Source organism: Salmo salar, chromosome ssa10 (genome assembly GCF_905237065.1).
Source record: "Salmo salar chromosome ssa10, Ssal_v3.1, whole genome shotgun sequence".
Taxonomy (NCBI): domain Eukaryota; kingdom Metazoa; phylum Chordata; class Actinopteri; order Salmoniformes; family Salmonidae; genus Salmo; species Salmo salar.
The window spans coordinates 79,486,901-79,509,004 of NC_059451.1; the positions used below are offsets into that span (position 1 = coordinate 79,486,901).

Genomic DNA, 22,104 nt, shown 5'->3' on the forward strand with positions numbered 1-22,104 from the left:
CGGTCTGAAGTTGCATGACATTCACGTATTTATTTAATTGGCACGGCCCTGAAAGAGGTAGAAAAGGCCTCAAGATGGCGACAAATATTTTCTATCAGAAAATCGAACCGAATCAATGTATTTATCACATGCGCTGAGTAGAACAGGTGAAATGCGTATTTACATCTTCCTCTAACTCTGCCTTGGCAGAGAAGGGCTTGATGAATCATATACAGTATATTGAATTCAGAGTTTCTAGTGTGAAATACAACATTGCTGTCTGCCAAATTAATTTGCAGTATTAAAGCAGTGTAATATACACTGAGTGTACAAAACATGAGTGCTCTTCCCATGACATAGATGGACCAGGTGAACCCAGGTGAAAGCTATGATCCCTTATTGATGTCACAGTGTAGATGAATAGGAGGAGACAGGTTAGTGAAGGATTTTTAAGCCTTGAGACTATTGAGACATGGATTGTGTATGTGTGCCATTCAGAGGGTGAATGGGCAAGACAAAGTATTGAAGTGCCTTTGAACGGGGTATGGTAGTAGGTGCCAGGCACACCGATTTGAGGGGAAAAAAAGGTGCAACTAAATATTAGGAAGGTGTTCCTGATGTTTTGTGCACACTGTGTATATACTTCAGGTTGTATATATTTGAAGTTACAGGAGCATGTGAGTCTTACGGCCAGCTGCCATATTCTTGCATGTATTCTGCATCCGGTACCGTGAAGCCTGGCACGCGAGTTTAGTATGATGTGACATATGATATTTATGCACCAGATGTTTGTGTGACTACTCAATGTTTGCCTAACTTGGGGAGACAAAGAAAGTAATACTTACTTTCAGAAGAGAACTTAGACATATTAGAAAAGAGGACTTTATCGTGGCCCATTCATACTAACAGGGAAGCCCCTCTCTCAGAGGCTGAGGCGAAGAGGAGCAGTCGTAAGCCCACTCCATGTGAGTGGCTTTACCGTAACCTCAGGCACAGTGGAACGGGGGAAACTCATCCGTATAATTGTGTTGAGGAGATCCAGACTGCATTTCAAATGGCACCCTATTCACTATACAATGCATTACTTTTGACCAGGGCCCATAGGGCTCTAATCAAAAGTAGTGCACTGTATAGAGTGCCATTTGGGATGCAGATTCAGACTCGGCTTTAATAAGGGGATTAGGTCTGCTAGCCAGTGTTCCGTCTCTCTCTCTCTCGCTCCCTCTCCTGCAGGCATGCTCATGTACAATAAGGTGTTTTTGGGGCATGATTACTCAGCATCATCGGTCTACCAAACTCACCTTTTGTAGTGTGGTGTTTATACTGCTGCTACACCTTAATCAGGACCTCATCCCCCGGCTAATTAAGTATCCTGCCTGTTAGTAGTTTGACACACATAATGCTTTACTTGAAGGCTACCTACATTAGGACTTAACAACACATTCATCACCCATTTATACAACGGGTGGGTGTGATCCGGAATGCTGATTGGTTAAAACTGCATTCCAGACGGTGTCTATTCCACAAGTTACCACCGGCTAAATCTATGATGTTAAAATGCGTATTTACTTTGTTCCATCTGACTGTGCAATCCACTGTCTCATCAGCCCAAGCAGGGAAGTTATATATACAAAGAAATGTCAATTGAAAAAAGGTCAAACGAAACGGAGTGCATCTAGTTTGCAGTCTTTCCAGCTTCAGTTTGAAGTTATTGTGTTAGCTGTGTTGTTGGCTAGCTCCTCTGAACAATAGTGTCCTAACAAGAAAGCACATTTTTTATGCCAGGCGAAATTGTACCTGATTAGCTCATTGTTATGGATGTATCCTCGAAGCAGGTGTTTGGAGGATATTGTCACGCCTGCTCCCACTCCCCCTCCGGGCCAGGCTACCCGTCTGTACATGCACCTGTCACCATCACTACGCGCAGCAGCGCTCATTGGACTCACATGGACTCCTTCACGTGGTTGATTGCCCCTGTATATCTATCTGTTCCTCGTGGTTTTCCCTGTGTACGCATTAATTGGTGTTGTGTGTTCCTGTCCAGACGCTGTTCCTGTTCTGTTTAATGTCCTTCAGTTATTAAACCTTCACTCCCTGTACCTGTATTGGCACTTCGTCTCAGGCCTATAAACACCCGTGCCAATATATCCTCCAAACACCGGCTTCTCCGGCATTACCACTTAAATATCCACAGCCATTGGAGGCTGGAAAGTCCCACCTAAAATTGAATTTGCTCATCAGAGGGCCCGTCACTGCTTGCTTCAAACAAAGCACAACGCTGGAAATCTGTCCGCATCCACAGAAACTAGTCCCATCGTTCTATGACGAACACAGATGGTTTTATATCAAATTCAGAGGGAGCGGTAGAGAGACTGACACAGATGTACTGCCAGTTCCTTGTTGGTTTGGCTGTACACTGAGCGTACAAAACATTAGGAACACCCTTGTCAAGGCATGGACTCTACAAGATGTCAAAAGCGTTCCACAGGGATACTGGCCCATGTTGATTCCAATGCTTCCCACAGTTGTGTCAAGTTGGCTGTATGTGTTTTGGGTGGTGGACCATTCTTGATACACACAGGAAACTGTTGGCACCTACTACCATACCTTATTCAAAGGCAATTCAATCTTAAATCTTTTGTCTTGCCCATTCACCCTCTGAATGGCACACATACACAATCCATGTATCAATTGTTTCTTCTTCTTTGGTATTATGGTGGTCCACAAACAAATGTCATAGGTGCATGCTGCTGTACTGGCTGTGTATCAGTCTACTATTCTATAGTATGAATTCATTACACTTTGTGAATAAAAACTAAAAATATATATATAAAAACTAAAACTAAATACAAAAACAATTGCTTTACCATCTAACCCCGAACCCATTAAAACCTCACCACTATTCCACTACTTTGGCCCTATCTGATACTACTCCAGGCCAGCAGCCTGGGAGGATGGGACATTATCATTCAAAACATCTTGTAACTCTTCGGCAGGAAAATCTCATACACCCAATTACTTCTCTGCAGCTGCCACCACAACGTCTATCCTCTGTGATTTACATTCCATTCCTGCGGTACAATTGACAACCATGACCATGAACGCCAAAAATGAACCTTAGGAAGAAAACAAATACACACTCGCACACCAAAGCTGGTGTTTGGAGGATATATTGGTCTAACAACACCCGTGCCAATATATCCTCCGAACACCGGCTTGTTGTTAAAAGCGGACAAGCATTTCTGAAAATAAAATCTACCACGGTGGCCAGGGTTAGGATTCCATTGGATACATTATGGATCTTTTGTGTGGTGTTGACGGCCATACAAATTAAAGGACAACAACGCCATATCCCCAGGCTTCAATTTGTCCCCACTGGTGCTCACTTTATTTATGTTTTACATCTAAGAAATGTTATGTTTCTTTCAACAGCTGAATGTACAGTCAGCAGGGCCGGCTCTAGCCTTTTGGGTGCCCTGAGCAATATTTGGTTGGGGGGCCCCTCGCCATGCGTCAACATTTTTTAGTGGCACCCCTCTTGACGGTGGAGAAAAATGTAAGGTTTGAAGCAAGTTTTCTGCAATTCTACATATTTTGCTATGGGACAGCGAGAACTTTTTATAACAAATGTCATGCAATTATTCTCAGTTTGCCATGGGACACAGATAAAAAATGTGGAGTTTTACAGTTTATTTTTTTCAATTTTACCCATTTTGCCATGGGGTGGAAAGAAATGTTTGCACATTTAAAACAAATTTCCTGCAATTCTACACATTTTGTAATGACTTATGCCATGTTAATAAGATATCTGAGTGTGAATGAATAACAAAATAAATGGATGCCCTCTGGAGGTCAGGGCCCCTGGGCACGGCATTTGGCCATAATTATTACTAGTTTAGATAGCCGGCTAAACTACACTACATTACCAAAAGTACGTGGACACCTGCTCTTCGAACATCTCATTCCAAAATCATGGGCATTAATATGGAGTTGGTTCCCCCTTTGTTGTTATAACACTAGATGTTGGAACATTGCTGCGGGGGCTTGCTTACATTCAGCCACAAGAGCATTAGTGACGTCGGGCACTGATGTTGAGCGATTAGGCCTGGCTTGCTGTCGGCGCTCCAATTCATCCCAAAGGTGTTCGATGGGGTTGAGGTCAGGGCTCTGTTCAGGTGAGTCAAGTTCTTCCACATCGATCTCGACAAACCATTTCTGTATGGGCCTCGCTTTGTGGATGGGGGAATTGACATGCTGAAACAGGACAGGGCCTTCCCCACACTGTTGCCACAAAGTTATTAAAAGCACAGAATCGTCTAGAATGGCATTGTATGCTGTAGTGTTAATATTTCCTTTCACTGGAACTAAGGGGCCTAGCCCGAACCATGAAAAACAGCCCCAGACCATTATTCCTCCTCTACCAAACTTTGCAGTTGGCAGTATGCATTGGGGCAGGTAGCATTCTCCTGGCATTCGTCAAACCCAGATTCTTCTGTCCTTCCAGATGGTGAGGCGTGTTTCATCACTCCAGAGAAAGTGTTTCCACTGCTGCGAGCTTTACACCACTCTAGCTGACGCTTGGCATTGCGCATGGGGATTTTAGGCTTATGTGCGGCTGCTCGGCCATGGAAACCCATTTCATGAAGCTCCCGACAAAAAGTTATTGTCCTGACATTGCTCCCAGACACAGTTTGGAATGCGGTAGTGAGTGTTGCAACCGAGGACAGACGATATTGTCACATTTGTCGTAGTGGAGAGAAGACCAAGGCGCAGCGGGAATGTGGATACTCATCTTTTTTTAATAAAACATGAGTAAAGCATCCACAGGAAAAGAACTATAAACAATACTCAACGACACGAACAGTGTGGCAGGCTAAACAAAGCAGTCCTCACAAACAACTACCCACAACCACAAAGAAAAACACACACCTGTTTATAGGACTCCCAATCAGAGGCAACTAGAAACACCTGCCTCCAATTGAGAGTCCAGCAACCCAACCTACACATAACACAAAACCTCTGCCCGTCCTGATCAAAACTAATACAATTACTCCCTCTGCTGGTCAGGATGTGACAGTACCCCCCCCAAAGGTGCATACCCTGAATGCACCTAAAAGAAAAGACAAAAACCCCCAAACACCAAAAAATATCCCCCTAAACTAAAGGGAGGGAAGGGAGGGTGGCTGCCGTCAACGACGGCACTGTGCTACACCCCCCCTCCCCAACCCACCTATATAGGAGGTGCGGGACGTGAACCTCGCTCCACCTTCGGCGTTGCCCACTTGGGTGGCGCCCCTGGCTGCGCCCGGCTGGCGGGCGGCGATGGCTGACCCGGAGGACAGTCGGGCCACTCGGGCTGGGCCGGAGGACAGGCGGGCCACTCGGGCTGGGCTGGGCCGGAGGACAGGCGGGCCACTCGGGCTGGGCTGGGCCGGAGGACAGGCGGGACAATCCGGCAGATCCGGATAGGCGGGCCACTCTGGCAGCTCCGGGCAGACGGGCCACTCCGGCAGCTCCGGGCAGACGGGCCACTCCGGCAGCTCCGGGCAGACGGGCCACTCCGGCAGCTCCGGGCAGACGGGCCACTCCGGCTGATCCGGGCAGACGGGCCACTCCGGCTGATCCGGGCAGACGGGCCACTCTGGCATCTCCGGGCAGACTGGCCGCTCTGGCATCTCCGGGCAGACGGGCCGCTCTGGCGGCTCCTGACTGGCGGGCAGCTCTGGCGGCTCCTGACTGGCGGGCAGCTCTGGCGGCTCCTGACTGGCGGGCAGCTCTGGCGACTCCTGACTGGCGGGCAGCTCTGGCGACTCCTGACTGGCGGGCAGCTCTGGCGACTCCTGACTGGCGGGCAGCTCTGGTGACTCCTGACTGGCGAGGCTGGGCTGACGCACTAGATGCCTGATGCGTGGGGCTGGTACAGGACGTGCCAGCCTGGAGACACGCACCTCAAGGCTAGTGCGTGTAGCGGGAAATACTGGACCGTAGAGGCGCACTGGCGGTCTTGAGCGCAGGGTTGGCATCACCCCTTCAGGCTCGATGCCCACTCTCCCCTGGCACATGCGGGGCGCTGGTACTGCGCTTACCGGCCTGAAAATACCAGGCCTCACCACAGCCCTTACCCCAAAGCACGGGACCTGTCCAGTCTGTTTCTGTTCAACAAGGGTACGGGGAGCTGGCCTGGGTCTCCAACCTCGCCCCGCCAAACAGCCCTTGTGCCCCCCCCCAAAAAAATTATTGGGGCTGCCTCTCGGGCTCCCTTACCCGCCGTGGTCCCCAGTCCTCGCCAGAATTCCTCCGCTGCTTGGTCCTGGTATGGTGGGTAGTTCTGTCACATTTGTCGTAGTGGAGAGAAGACCAAGGCGCAGCGGGAATGTGGATACTCATCTTTTTTTAATAAAACACGAGTAAAGCATCCACAGGAAAAAACAATAAACAATACTCAACGACACGAACAGTGTGGCAGGCTAAACAAAGCAGTCCTCACAGATATTTACGCATTAAACTCTTCAGCACTCGGCAGTCACGTTCTGTGAAATTGTGTGCCCTACCACTTTGCGGTTGAGCCGTTGTTGCTCCTAGACATTTCCACTTCACAATAACAGCACTTACATTTGACCGGGGAAGCTCTAGCAGGGCTGAAATTTTACGAACTGACTTGTTGGAAAGGTGGCATTCTATAACGGTGCCACGTTGAAAGTCACTGAGCTCTTCAGTAAGGCCTATGGAAATTGCATGGCTGTGTGCTTGATTTTATATACTTGTCAGCAACGGGTGTGGCTGAAATAGCCGAATCCACTAATTTGAAGGGTGTCCACATACTTCATGTATATGCACAACCACATTTTACTGAGTGAAATTTTTGGGGGGTATGTTTATTTCTTTATTTTTGGTCGGGGGGCCCTCTAGCAGTCGGGGGCCCTATGCAACTGCTTATGTTGCTTATGCCTGGAAACGGCCCTGATGGTCAGTGTACAAAGCCACCTCTGTTCCTTTTGACATTCTATACCCTGAGTTGCTCAATATCAAGTACGCCATTTAGCAGACGATTTTATTCAAAGGTTGAAAAGAGGTTGAAGATTCCTTTTTCAATGTCTGTTGTCATGTATTAACCAATGCTACATCACAAAGAGAGCAGTCTCCTTGCCAGACAAATGCATGTGTTGAATGCAGTATACTTAGAGATGTGACTGACAAGTGTACATCTCCCTATATGTATGTCATGGGTCAGGGTTACAAATACGGTACATGTATTCCCTGTGAACTGGTGGCTCTCTTCTCTCCCTCATCTGCCTCACAGCACCTAATGAGAGATAGAGGAGATTCAGCTATAGTCTGAACACACTCCAGAGCCCAACTATGAGAAAAATCAATATGTGAACCTATTACTCCAGTAGAGCACAGTGGCTCTAAATTGCTTTCTGCTTCAGCGGGTAAGCATTAGAAAGCTGATGTCTCCTTCATGTCTGGAAAGCATGAATAAACATGATTTAAGGAAGGAAATTAATATTATGTAATATGACTCTAATGACCAGAGGGAATGTATTGAATTAAGCTGCCTATTGTATATAAGCGGACGAAAATTATACTATGGCATTATTCATGCTCGGGTAAAGTCAGTGATATGAAATATGGTATGTTTATTGAGGCAAGTAGAAAATAGGAAGAAAGGGGCTAAAAGTCAGACTTAAGAACATCCAACAGTTGTGCATCAGGCAAGTGCATTACCTAAGTCAGACTTAAGAACATCCAACAGTTGTGCATCAGGCAAGTGCATTACCTAAGTCAGACTTAAGAACATCTAACAGTTGTGCATCAGGCAAGTGCATTACCTAAGTCAGACTTAAGAACATCCAACAGTTGTGCATCAGGCAAGTGCATTACCTAAGTCAGACTTAAGAACATCCAACAGTTGTGCACCAGGAAAGTACATTACCCAAGTCAGACTTAAGAACATCCAACAGCTGTGCATCAGGCAAGTGCATTACCTAAGACAGACTTTTATGTGGAACGCCCACTGATGATCTTTCTTTGAAGTCATGCTATTGTTAACTTTGAAATGTATTATTCAAAAAGTGATAGCATCATTGTTAACCGGACCTAAGGAGGATGGTAAAATATGAATATTGTCTACTCTGTGTGAAAATAAATCACCCTACAGCTTTTTCTTGTATATTCTTCTCAGTGTTGAGACTAAATAATCATCGGCCATGAGGCTGTCTGTTAATCTGTCATCTCTGTACTCTTTTCTTCAAGTCATCCTGGCCAGGGACGGCACTGGGGTAGGCAGGTCAATGACTTGTCTATCTCAAATCAAAAAGATTAAAGAACCAGTGCTGCTGTAGGGGATCACACACATCATTTGAGGCCCTTAGACTGAAATCAGACATAAAAAATGAACCGTGGTAAATATCTGAGTACTCAGAATAATGTATCACTTGCCTTCTGATTTGATGTACCATTTAATCGGCACACTATCTGACAGACTCCCACAGCAGTGGGCTCTAAATGGTAATATAGTGTTACTAACTGTGTGACAGTAGTTTAGAACAGTAAAGCACAGTCTAAATTACCCTAAAATCCTATTAGCCTTTTTCTTAACTTTTGTCTTTTCCTTTATATATTCAATTATGATGTAATTATGTCAAATAAAACAATATGTCTCACAGCAAATGACTATCACACTTCTGCTGATGCAGTGAAAAGGATTTGTCTGAATTGCTATCAATAGATTCTCCAACTTTCTGAAAACCGTCCCTGTGATGATGTATGAATAAACAACAATGAAGCCCTTTCAATCTGATATTCCTATCCGGGTGGGATTCAATTTGAAATGGAGATCAAATGGGAAGATTTCACATGAATGCTCCAATAGAGCCATACTCACAGGTTGCATCCAGCATCCCAAATGGCACCCTATTCCCTACATTGTGAACTACCTTTGACTGGGGTAGAGCACTATACAGGGAATAGGGTGCCATTTGGGACGTAACCACAGATGAGACAGTTTGAGTTATGCACAAATGTCCCAATAAGACAACCCAGGGAGTTATGAGAGACTCAATCAGTCAACACTCGATAACAGTGCCACTGATGACAATTTGGAAACTTCCTGTCAGTGCCAGACAGACATTTTCATTGTAGTAGCAGGCCTTGCTGAACTCATTGTCAACAGCGAGAGAGCGAGAGAGAGAGAGAGAGAAATGAACAGCACAAAAACAAACCAAATTAAACTGGAAAGGGGCACTGATAAGGCTTTGAAATGTTTTAGAAAGGATTTTGCCTCAAAGATTATTCTGAGCAGACATTCTTTCATTTCAGTCAGAGGTAGTCTTGACTGAATTCCATCTTAAAATGAGGGAAAAAGAAGACTCAATGCCCAGTGTGCCCCGTCCTAAATAGCAATACAACTATATAAAGTTGGGGTCAAGTTGGGGTAAGTAAGCATTTCACTGTAAGGTATACAATACCTGTTGTATTCAGCGCATGTGACAAATAACATTTGATTTGATGACACCTGACATTGTGATGTGACCACTGTGCTAAAAAATAAATACATAAATATCCTGTAGAGTAATAGATTGTATTTACAACCACTGGGAAATCATTCTGCACTGTGTGAATCTCTTGTGTTTCCACAAGTTTCTTATTTATTTAAGTTTTGAGCTTTAGCTGCCTACTTCATTTCCTACATGCCTTTTGAGAGCCCTCATCCTAGAATCTTCACTATGAATCCCCCGGTGACCCTTACAACAGTTCTAATAAAAATGGATGTACTTTATTTCAGACTACTTGATAGTTTTTAGACTTCTATGTCCTTAGAGGATTTAAGCATAACTATATGCACCCCCCCCCCCCCCCTTCATAATCTATAACTAAAAAAGAATGACTGCCTCTGTAGCCAAAATGTCAAGATTTGTCCAAATTATTTTGCTTTTTGAAAAACTGTCAAACATCAACCAATGTGTTATAAAAAAAATAAAAATCAGTTTGTTCTCAGTACAGCTGAATTGATTATAAACTAGTAAGGAACTCTACATGTTTGTTTACTCTCCTTCCCAACATTGCCAGAGGCTAATACACAAATCCATGCTGACATTTCCTCCTTATGTCCCCCATTATTGTTTCCCCTGCTTAACACACATCCTGCTTATTAACAATGTCAAAAATAAAGGAAGGGATATTGTTCCAGACTATTGGATTTGGGAGTCAGACGTAAGTAAACGGACATGAGTCTAGAGACCGTCCAGTAAACAGTGGCTAACCACAACAAAAAAGTGATACAATACGGTCAAAATCATACTGGCAGGAAAGGCCTGGTATGTCCTTTTCAGAAGACCTGTCAACTGATCTCTGTATCTCAAACTGTAACTCTAGAGGTCCAGTTGGATAACAGTGTTATCTATAATATTTAAATACCATCCTGTTCTGTCAATGATAATCTTGGTATCTGACATACTGTAACTGTAGAGGTATTTTATTCCTATCCATATGCAATATTGTAAATACCATTCTTAAATCACCACAAATGCATAAACTAAATCTCTTTTCCTGTCAGTTGCTAGGTTTCCATCCAATTGGCGACAGATTTTTATGCGAATATTCAACATTTTGCATGAAAAAAATATGCATATTTTCCCACCAGTGTGTTTCAATCAAATTTACTTGTTACAGATTAAGACTTAGTGCACATAAAATAACTTTTGCGGTTAAATTCCCATGTACCAAATAATAAAAAACTATTGGGTTTTCATCGCATTTTCAACTCTACTGATGGTTTTGTCACCAAAAAATGTTGCGTTATATTGAGAATGTGCCCACTCTGGTCTAGGCACGTTCTCTCTAGCCAACAGCTCGCTAATAAAGTGCGGGTATAGCCTATACTGTATGATTTTACTTGTCAAACGTCAGCCAAGCATCGATCATCATGTCATCAGAATAAGACCCTTGATATTTATTGGAAAGGAGCATCAACCTCATCAAGTTCATCATAACTTATTTAATCTGTAGCCTAATAAACTACATGCTTTCCCGAGTCATAATGGGAGGACCACACAATATCATTGCGTGACTCCAAGTTTACTTCGATATAATGGTTATTATATTCATTTTTGAGCATAAAGGAGTTTCCACCGCCATTTCTCGCATAATTCATTTTACCGACACAAAAAGATCCAACCTTGTCTAACGTATTTTGTTTAGTTGACATTTGGAAGGTTGACTGACAAATTTGCTGTTTCCATCAGACCTGTCGTGAATTTTTTTATCCATCATGTCCTTTACACGCATATAAAAGTTGGTTGGAAACCTGATTAGTGTGACCAAATCGTGGCCTTAGAAGTCTGCTCACACACACTATTGTTTGTTCCCCTCCATTGAAATTAAATGTGACTCTGAAGAAAGCAGCCGACTGGGGTTTGGCTCCTCTCTTGGGATAACATTTTCCATACTAAAAGCATGCCTCTTCTTTAAAAGCACAGCCATGAGTGTATTTCTCCTGTGCGAGGATGAAGTGGACCGACAAATGCCTTCAAACCCCATTTGGAATTTGAGAGTGCCCCTGAGTTTAGACTGCGGGTCACTACATACACTCGCCAGCAGCAGTAAACCAAAGAGTGTGAAAGCAATGTATATTCAGTATTCACTCCCTTCATACATAGAGGAAGCACAGTGATGCTAAAGGGATGGGATCTGACCTTGACCCAGCGGCATATCTGTAAAGTATGAGCAGGGTAAGGAGGTTTTCCTGACCACATGAACTGACCAGGTAAAACTCCTGACCCTGGACAAGGTCTTATTTTAGAGCAAAGAGGTGTTAGGCACTGTGTTGTCTGGTACAGAGAACATGAGTAAACTATAACAACAACATATTTTTTTAACACTCCACTTTGCCCTGGTGTTGATCTCTACTCCTGGGTCTTGGAGGTGGCAAGGACACACTCAAGAACACCCACATCAAACCACACCCCCAAGCCAACTCACGTTTGGCTTCTGTCATGAGGAGCAATCCAATAAAAATGAGGCCAAATCTGCGGGTGCAGTTATGGACATATGCCATCTATAGCAAAAAAAGAGGCCTCTTAAAATGGACAAACTTAAACAAAGATGCTATACGTCATTCATTGTGTATGGTGGCTGGGGATTGATTGTGAGATAGTGGCCTTTGTGCACCATGCTTGACCAGCTCCACCTCCTTCTGCAACCCATTTACTTTCCATCAAAGCCCAGGGATCCTCTTCAAATGTATATGCGTGTGGAGTTGTGCTACGTCCCTCATAACGCTTCTTAGTCGTAGTCTATGACTTACCCTCTAAGTAACCTGTAGTTAACCTGAGGTCACCCTCCCCGGTTCTGTCCCTCTCCATGTCTCCTGCAGGGCCTGCTCCAGACCGTAATCACAGCCAACCACCCAGAGCTAATGTCTGCCATCCTACCCGACTTCCAAAGGAATATGAAGGAATATGTAGAATGTGACCTGCAGGACATTTTGCCACATTCAACATAAAAATCTCCACCCACAGAACAATTAGGCATTGGAAAGATTGTGAGTAGTAAGACACACATTTCTGCTCTTTAGAATCAACAACTAGATACCGTAAATGGTCACACTAATCAAGTTTCCATCCAACCTTTTACTGCGAGTAAAGTACATGGCGGATTAAAAAATATCACGACAGGCCTGATGGAAACACGAAATTTGTCGGTCAACTTTCCAAATGTCGACAAAACAAAATACGCTAGACAAGGTTGAATCTTTTTGTGTTGGTAAAATTGCCCCCACCCCCCCAATGGACATGTATCATTGCTACAGTTGTAAATGTATATATATATTACTATTATTATTATTAAGTTTGGACACACCTGGACACACCTCCAGGGTTTTTCTTTATTTTTACTATTTTATACATTGTAGAATAATAGTGAAGACATCAAAACTATGAAAAAACACATATGGAATCATGTAGTAACCAAAAAAGTGTTAAACAAATCAAAAATAGATTTTAGATTTGAGATTCTTCAAAGTAACCACCCTTTGCCTTGATGACAGCTTTGCACACTCTTGGCATTCAACCAGCTTCACCTGGAATGCTTGCAGGGTGAACAAGGCTTTAGTGACAGCTCTTTCACAGACTCTCCTTCACAACCAGACAACTAACCATTCCACTACTGGAGAATCCTAGCATCATCCAGTTAGTCAATGGGCCTGGAACCAACTGTTGTAGTTGGAAACTGATCACCACACAGCCCTGAATACCCTGCCAGTCAAACAGGAAGGATACTGCTCCAGAATGACCAGTTAGCTGTGCAACCTGGTCAGGCCCCAGAACAACAACCATCAATGGCTACTTTGTCTCCTCACCCTGTTAGGACACACTAATGTCCCGATCACCTTAAAGACTTTGAATCAGAGCTGTACAAATCAAATCAAATCAAATTCTATGAGTCATATGCGCCGAATACAACAGGTGTAGACCTTACAGTGAAATGCTTACTTACGAGTCCCTAACCAACAATGCAGTTTCAAAAAATACAGATACGAATAAGAGATAAAAGTAACAAGTAATTTATGAGCAGCAGTGAAATAACAATAGCGAGACCATATACAGGGGGGTACCGATCAGAGTCAATGTGCGGGGGCACCAGTTATTTGAGGTAGTATGTACATGTAGGTAGAGTTATTAAAGTGATTATGCATAGATGACAACAGAGAGTAGCAGCCGTGTAAAGAGGGTGTGTTTGTGTGTGTGGGGGGGCCCTGAAATTAGTCTGGGAAGCCATTTGACTAGATGTTCAGGAGTCTTATGGCTTGGGGTAGAAGTTGTTTAGAAGCCTCTTGGACCTAGAATTGGCGCACCGGTACCGCTTACCGTGCGGTAGCAGAGAGAACGGTCTATGACTAGGGTGGCTGGAGTCTTAGACAATTTTTAGGGCCTTCCTCTGACACCGCCTGGTATAGAGGTCCTGGATGGCAGGAAGTTTGGCCCCAGTGATGTACTGGGCCGTACGCACTACCTCTGTAGTGCCTTATGGTCGGAGGCCGAGCTGTTGCCATACCAGGCAGTGATGCAACCCGTCAGGATGCTCTCCATGGTGCAGCTTTATAACCTTTTGAGGATCTGAGAACCCATGCCAAATCTTTTCAGTCTCCTGAGGGGGAAAAGGCGTTGTCATGCCCTCTTCATGACTGTCTTGGTGTGGTTGGACCATGTTAGTTTGTTGGTGATGTGAACACCAAGGAACTTTAAGCTCTCAACCTGCTCCACTGCAGCCCCGTCGATGAGAATGGGGGCATGCTCGGTCCTCTTTTTCCTGTAGTCCACAATCATCTCCTTTGTCTTGATCACATTGAGGGAGACGCTTTTGTCCTGGCACCACACGGCCGGGTCTTTGACCTCCTCCGTATAGGCTGTCTCATCGTTGTCGGTGATCAGGCCTACCACTGTTGTGTCGTCAACAAACTTAATGATGGTGTTGGAGTCGTGCCTGGCCATGCAGTCATGAGTGAACAGGGAGTACAGGAGGGGACTGCGCACACGTGTTGTTACTTACCCTTACCACCTGGGGCGGCCCGTCAGGAAGTCCAGGATCCAGTTGCAGAGGGAGGTGTTTAGTCCCAGGGTCCTTAGCTTATTGATGAGCGTTGAGGGTACTATGGCGTTGAACTCTGAGCTGTAATCAATGAATAGCATTCTCACATAGGTGTTCCTTTTATCCAGGTGGGAAAGGGCAGTGTGGAGTGCAATGGAGATTGCATCATCTGTGGATCTGTTGGGGAGGTATGCAAATTGGAGTTGGTCTAGGGTTTCTGGGATGATGGTGTTGATGTGAGCCATGACCAGCCTTTCAAAGCTCTTCATGGCTACAGACGTGAGTGCTAAGGGTCGGTAGTCATTTAGGCAGGTTACCTTAGTGTTCTTGGGTACAGGGACTATGGTGGTCTGCTTAAAACATGTTGGTATTACAGACTCGGACAGGGAGACAAGCAAATCAGAGGCATACCAGTTCATTCAGAAAGTATTCAGACCCCTTGACTTTTTCCACATTTTGCTACGTTACAGCCTTATTCTAAAATGGATTTAAAACAAAATTATCCTCATCAATCTACACACAATATCCCATAATGACAAAGTGAAAACAGGTAAAACATTTTTTTTGCACATTTATTACAAATAAAAAACAGAAATTCCTTATTTACATAAGTTTTCAGACACATTGCTATGAGACACAGAATTGTGCTCAGGTGCATCCTGTTTCCATGGGATGTTTCTACAACTTGAATGGAGTCCACCTGTAGTAAATTCAATTGAAAAGGCACCTAAAGGCACCTGAAGGACTCTCAGACCATGAGAAACAAGATTCTCTGGTCTGATGAAACCGATGAAATCAAAACCGGGGCGGCAGGGTAGCCTTGTTGTTAGAGCGTTGGGCTAGTAACCGAAAGGTTGCAAGTTTGAATCCCTGAGCTGACAAGGTACAAACCTGTCGTTCTGCCCCTGAACAAGGCAGTTAACCCACTGTTCCTAGGCCATCATTGACTTGCCTAGTTTAAATAAAGGTAAAAAAAAGATTGAACTCTTTGGCCTAAATGCCAAGTGTCACGTATGGAGGAAATCTGCACTGCTCATCACCTGACCAATACCATAACCTATGGTGAAGCATTGTGGTGGCACCATCAATCTGTGGGGATGTTTTTCAGTGGCAGAGACTAGTCAGGAAAGAGTACAGAGTAATCCTTGATGAAAACCTGCTCCAGAGCGCTCATGACTTCAGGATGGGGCAAAGGTTCACCTTCCAACAGGACAATGACCCTAAGCACACAGCCAAGACAACACAGGAGTGGCTTCGGGACAAGTCACTGAATGTCCTTGAGTGGCCCAGCCAGAGCCCGGACTTGAACCCGATTGAAAATCTCTGGAGAGACCTAAAAATAGCTGAGCAGTGACGCTCCCTATTCAACCTGACAGAACTTGAGAGGATCTGCAGAGAAGAATGAGAGAAACTCCCCAAATACAGGTGTTCCAAGCTTGTAGCGTCATACCCAAGAAGACTCTAGGCTGTAATCGCAGCCAAAGGTGTTTCAACCAAGTACTGAGTTTTATGTAAATGTGATATTTACGTTTTTTTTTTTTTTTTTTCTTAAAACCTGTTTTTGCTTTGTCATTATGGGGTATTTTGTGTAGATTGATGAGAAAAAACAAACAATTTAATCTATTTTAGAATAAGGCTTTAACGTAACAAAATGTGAAAAAAAGTCAAGGGGTCTGAATACTTTTGGAATGCACTTCATGGAATAGGGTGCCATTTGGGACGCACATTGTGTCTCCGACTAGAAATACTGGGACTTGATGTATGGCTGTCTGCAGTCAGCCCCTCTTGCTTGATAAACATCTCTGACTGTGATAAACATCTCTGACTTTGTCATAATTTACTGCTGAAGGCACTGAGCATTCCAAACAGCCTTATTTGATGTCTTCTTCACAGATGCCAAACCAAATGCTGGGGGAGTTAAACAAAAACACCTACCTATCTTTAAACAGTTTTCCATTGGCAGCATTTTGGTGTGTATTTTAATAAACCACAAATACGGTTATTCATATTTTTTACATGTTCAAAAAGTAAAATTGTCTCAGAGGAACTCAAAGTTATTTATTTCTGCTTCTATTATCATCAACAATAAATATTTTTCTTAGATTCATGTTTGAAATGTTTTTTAATGACTCAAGCTTTATTAGAGAAGATATGTAAGGACTATTTTAAACCTTTCTTGCAAAAGATTGCTTGAGTCAATGGAACTCTCTGCACACTCTCTCTCATATGTCTGAACTGAATTGGCAGATGTGATAGAGTAGGAATCAGTTCTCTCAGCGAGCACACCCCCAAAAACACATATATAGAAAACATTGCCAAAAGTATTCAAATTTGTGGATTTGGCTGTTTCAGCCACACCCATTGCTGACAGGTGTATAAAGCGAGCACACTGACATGCAATCTCCATAGACAAACATTGGCAGTAGAATGGCCTTACTGAAGAGTTCAGTGACTTTCAACGTGGAACCGTCATAGGATGCCACATTTCCAAAATCAGTTTGTAAAATGTCTGCCCTGTAAAGGCTGCTATTGTGAAGTGGAAACGTCTATGAGCAACAGCGGCTCAGCCGTGAAGGGGTAGGCCATATAATCTCACAGAACGGGACCACCGAGTGGTGCAGCGTGTAGTGCGTAAAAATAGTCTGTCATCGGTTGCAAAATTCACTACCGAGTTCCACCTGTGGTAAATTCAATTGGTTGGACATGATTTGGAAAGGCACACACCTGTCTATATAATGTCCCGCAGTTGACCGTGCATGTCAGAGCAAAAACCAAGCCACAAGGTCAAAGGAATTGTCCGTAGAGCTCCGATACAGGATTGTGTGGAGGCACAGCTCTGGGGAAGGGTACCAAAACATTTCTGCAGCATTGAAGGTCCCCAAGAACACAGTGGCCTCTATCATTCTTAAATGGAATAAGTTTGGAACCACCAAGTCTCTTCCTAGAGCTGGCCGCTCAGCCAAACTGAGCAATCGGGGGGAGAAAGGCCTTGGTCAGGGAGGTGGACGGTATGACAATATGAAAATCGGGATACCGCCCAATCCTATTGTTAGGTGTAATGCACTGTTGGAGCTAGAAACACAAGCATTTCGCTGCACCTGCGATAACATCACCAAAATATGAGTGCACAACAAATACAATTTGATTTGATACGGGGTTTTTAAGGTGAATCCCTGGACAGGAAAACGTTTATTTCCAACATTGGTACAATACGCAGGTGTATCATGAAATACTGAATTTTGAAATGAAATCACTTCCAGTTAGGTTACATTATTTTAGACGGTAAACAGGCTTTCCCTCTAAAATGTCTGTACATTCTACATTCTAACATTTAATATTGGACTTGACTACATCATTATTACAGGGTGCAGATCTTGACTCTGCCAAATACATGTTCCATTTCAGTGCCAACATACTGTATCAATGAAAACAGGGCATTATAAAGAATAGATTAGAGCCCATTTTCTTTTTAACTTATCAGTGGCACTTCTATCCCTATATAAACTCATCCCATCAACACACATACATTACAGTAGCCTACATTTTGAGCACACACCCATTGAGTTCAGAGGCAACAGAGGTAAACCTACTTTTCCAGCAGAAGTCACCCTCATTTCTTCCTGAGCCATCCAAGAGAGGAGAATATGAACAGAATGAGAGAGCCTCAGCCTGGTCGGGGTTTACACAGACAACGTTTAGGGGTTGGAAAAAGGTCATACCTGATAAGCAGAAATGCTGTTATGCTCAGAAGATTAATGTTGTTTACAGAATGTGAGTGTGACTAATATATCTCTTATGTACTCTGTCAGAGTCTCCAAAGAGTGATAGAAACAAGTAGTTATGGCAGGGTATGAAATATTAGCTGCAGATTTTAAAATATGTTCTCATCAATAAGAACCCTGAACATTTGGTTCTCAATGTACTTGACTGGAATTGACTGCCTGAGGTCTGCAGGAAAGGCAAACAATATTACTCACTTTAAACATTACTGCTATTATGCTATAGCACATACTGCCACCTTGCTTTATCTACAGTGAATTCGGAAAGTATTCAGACCCCTTGACTTTTTCCACATTTTGTTACGTTACAGCCTTATTCTAAAATGTATTAAATAAAACATTTTCCTCATCAATCTACACACAATACCCTATAATGACAAAGCGGAAACAGGTTTTTAGAAATGTATTAAAAATAAAAAACAAAAACACCTTATTTACATAAGTATTAAGACCCTTTACTATGTGACTCGAAATTGAGCTCAGGTGCATCCTGTTTCTATTAATCATCCTTGAGATGTTTTTACAACTTGATTGGAGTCCACCTGTGGTAAATTCAATTGATTGGACATGATTTGGAAAGGCACACACCTGTCTATATAAAGTCTCACAGTTGACCGTGCATGTCAGAGAAAAAAACAAGCCAAGCCATCTTAACTGACTTGCCTAGTGAAATGTAGGGTATGTAAACATTATATAAAGTGGCGTTGTTTAAGTGACTAGTGATACGTTTATTACATCCAATTTTTTATTATTAAAGTGGCTAGTTGAGTCAGTATTTTGGCAGCAGCCACTCAATGTTAGTGATGACTGTTTAACAGTCTGATGGCCTTGAGATGGAAGCTGTTTTTCACTTTCTCGGTCCCAGCTTTGATGCACAAGTACTGACCTCGCCTTCTGGATGATAGCGGGGTGAACAGGCAGTGGCTCGGGTGGTTGTTGTCCTTGATGATCTTTTTGGCCTTCCTGTGACATCGGGTGCTGTAGCTGTCCTGGAGGGCAGGTAGTTTGTCCCCGGGGATGCGTTGAGCAGACCTCACTGACCCTCTGGAGAGCCTTACGGTTGTGGGCGGAACAGTTGCCATACCAGGCGGTGATACAGCCCGACAGGATGCTCTCGATTGTGCATCTGTAAAAGTTTGTGAGTGTTTTCGGTGACAAGCAAAATTTCTTCAGCCTCCTGAGGTTGAAGAGGCGCTGTTGCGCCTTCTTCACCACACTGTCTGTGTGGATGGACCATTTCAGTTTGTCCGTGATGTGTACGCCGAGGAACTTAAAACTTTCCACCTTCTCCACTGCTGTCCCGTCGATGTGGATGGGGGGGGGGGACTAGTTAACTGGATGGGGGGGGACTAGTTAACTGCTCCCTTTGGACTAGTTACCGAAAGGTTGCAAGATCGAATCCCTGAGCTGACAAAGTGAAAATCTATCTTTCTTCCTCTGAACAAGGCAGTTTAAACAACTGTTCCTAGGCCATCATTGAAAATAAAAATGTGTTCTTAACTGACTTGCCTAGTAAAATAAAAGGTGGGGTTATAGTAATTAACCCTTTGGATTGAGAGTGGGGTTGGGTGGGATGACAGCCAGGCACTTATATTTACAATATAAGTAGTTAGGCTTTCATAAGGTATTATGAGCCAATGGAAATCTTAGGCAGTATATATTCATTCACAACTAGGATCTTGATGGGCCCAGCACAGGCAGTGTGGTCCCCTGGTCTCAGTGCTGTGGGAAAGAATGCTAGGCTTAGTATAGACAGCTCAGAGGCGAGTGCAGAGGAGGTAGTAAGAAAACAGAATGACACCGAAGTACTGCCAGTTCCTTAATACACTAAGTGGCCCAAAGTATGTGGACACCCCTTCAAATTAGTGGATTCGGCTATTTCAGCCAGACCCATTGCTGACAGGTGTATAAAATCGAGCACACAGCCATGCAATCTCCGTAGACAAACATTGGCAGTAGAATGGTCTAACTGAAGAGCTCAGTGACTTTCAACGTGGCACCGTCATAGGGTGCCACCTTTCCAACAAGTCAGTTTGTCAAATGTCTGCCCTGCTAGAGCTGCCCCGGTCAACTGTAAGTGCTGTTATTGTGAAGTGGAAACGTTTGCCGAGCAGCCGCACACAAGTCTAAGATCACCATACACAATGCCAAGTGTCGGCTGGAGTGGTATAAAGCTCGCCGACATTGGACTCTGGAGCAGTGAAAAAGTGTTCTCTGGAGTGATGAATCACGCTTCACCATCTGGCAGTCTGATGGACATATCTGGGTTTGGCTAATGCCAGGAGAACGCTACTTGCCCGAATGGAAAGTGCTAATTGAAAAGTTTGGTGGACCACAAATAATGGTTTGGAGCTGTTTTTCATGGTTCTGGCTAGGCTCCTTAGTTCCAGTTAAGGAAAATCTTAACGCTACAGCATACAATGACATTCTAGAAGATTCTGTGCTTCCAACTTTGTGGCAACAGTTTGGGGAAAGCCCTTACCTGTTTCAGCATGACAATGCCCCCGTGCACAAAGCGAGGTCCATACAGAAATGGTTTGCCGAGATCGGTGTGGAAGAACTTGACTGGCCTGCACAGAGCCCTGACCTCAACCCCATCGAACATCTTTGGGATTAACTGCAATGCCGACTGCGAGCCAGGCCTAATCGCCCAACATCAGTGCCCTGACCTTCTTAATGCTCTTGTGGCTGAATGGAATCAAGTCCCCGCAGCAATGTTCCAACATCTTGTGGAAAGCCTTCTCAAATAGTGGAGGCTGTTATAGCAGCAAAAGGGGGAACAATTCCATATTAATGCCCATGATTTTGGAATGAGATGTTCAACGAGCAGGTGTCCACATACGTTTTTAGTGTATGTTGGCTCTATATGTAATAGCAATTAACACTTAGGAGTGAGAGACAGAGTAACAGACATACAGACAGAGTGACAACAGAGGAGCACAAGGAGCAGCACAGACAGAGTGACAGACAGACAGAATGACAGAGACATAGTGACAGCAGAAACAGGGTGCACTGTGATTTGGGCTTCTGTGGATTAAATGCCAGGGCTAAATTTTTCTTACAGTCCACCCCTGGTAAACGGGTTCTTCCACCAATTTGGTGCCTTTTGATAAGTGGAACTTGGTGGACTAAGAAAGTATTTATTAATCCTCCCGCTTTGGGTTGAATGTGTCAATGTGTAGTTCATACATGCATAATCTATGAGAAGATCTTACCTCAATTAGCCACTGAAAGTGACTGTTTTCTTTTCCTTACATTTCCCACCATGTGGGCCAGACCCCTAGCAATTCAAGTTCTAGCCAATGAGCTTCAGCTAGCAAGAGGCCTGCCCAGCGTTATCCAATGAGATTACAGGGTGTGCCCAACTGCTCAGTGTACACAGTAGAGTGATAGAGAGAGAAACGACGTGGTGTACATATCTGCACATATGAGATGTAGTATGCCATTTTAGGGGGCCACTTTTGGCTCATGAGTGCTACTTTCAGAACTATTGGCTAAAAAGTATACAAAAGTACCGGAGAATCTCTTTAAGTGCCAAATAAAGTAACAGGGTTGACGTAACAGGTTGATTTCTTCTTAAATCAGCCATAACTCCCCTTGTGACAGGGGGAATGGAAGTTTGCTGTTTTGTATTTCGCGCCATGCTATTTCACTGGCTGTTGAATAGTGTGGGACGGTCACGTCCCACCTTGCCCAGAGAAGTTAAAGGGTAGGAAGCAAGTGTGGTCAAAGACTTAGTAAGGTAGTTGTAGTCACA

At 43.9% G+C, this 22,104-nt stretch overlaps 1 protein-coding gene across 1 annotated transcript in view; it reads left to right on the forward strand.

The window, feature by feature from the left end:
• LOC106560954 (mucin-17) overlaps nt 1-22,104 on the forward strand; it is a 121,461-nt gene that overhangs the window by 11,169 nt on the left and 88,188 nt on the right. The gene's annotated exons all lie outside the window — the stretch shown is intronic.